Genomic DNA, 790 nt, shown 5'->3' on the forward strand with positions numbered 1-790 from the left:
GAGGTGGGGGGAGGGGAGAAGATACTCTTTTTTTCTTTTCTTTTTTTTAGGTATGTGTGGGTAGGAGGGATTGGCGGATTGTGGATTGTATGAAGTGTTGTGATTCTTTGTTGGTAGACTTGTGTTAAAATATTTTTTTTCTACACACACAAAGTTGAAATAAGAGTATCTTCTTAATGAGATTTTTCCAAAGGTGTTTAGAATTTTATCTCTTTTGTTCTATAATACTCATCTTCAAGAATTCGTTGAATTTCCAGCCTGATTCGTAATTTTCTTTTTATTATCATTATTTCCCTTAGTTCTTCTGCATATCATTATAAGGCTTTTCGTTATCATTAGTTTTCATTCTCTTCGCCTTTTCTGAGACTTTTAAAGGATATTATTTGGTCTTTAAGAGCAGAAACCTTCATTTCTATATTTTCCATATCATTATTCATATAATGACATTTCCCCGAGAAAAATGTCGTTTTTTTTTCATTTATGAGATTACAAAATCATCCTCTGACGTCACCAACCTCCCATTGGCGCCTTCAGCTCATCACAATTCTCTTTAGCCAATCAGAGACGAGGATCAACGGATATGAGACAGGAACCGGCCAATCATAAGGCGTCTGGGTCACGTGATACAAGATCGGTCCAACTTCCGGTTTACATCAGTGGGAAACGTTTTTTTTATGGCGTGTTTTAGTGAATTACATCCATAAAGAATTCGTGCAGGATGTTAATTGAATCCTTTATGCTCTAACGGCAATAAATATCGGATTGAAATTAGTTAATGAGGATCACAAGA

Source organism: Penaeus monodon, chromosome 31 (genome assembly GCF_015228065.2).
Source record: "Penaeus monodon isolate SGIC_2016 chromosome 31, NSTDA_Pmon_1, whole genome shotgun sequence".
In the NCBI taxonomy this organism is placed as follows: domain Eukaryota; kingdom Metazoa; phylum Arthropoda; class Malacostraca; order Decapoda; family Penaeidae; genus Penaeus; species Penaeus monodon.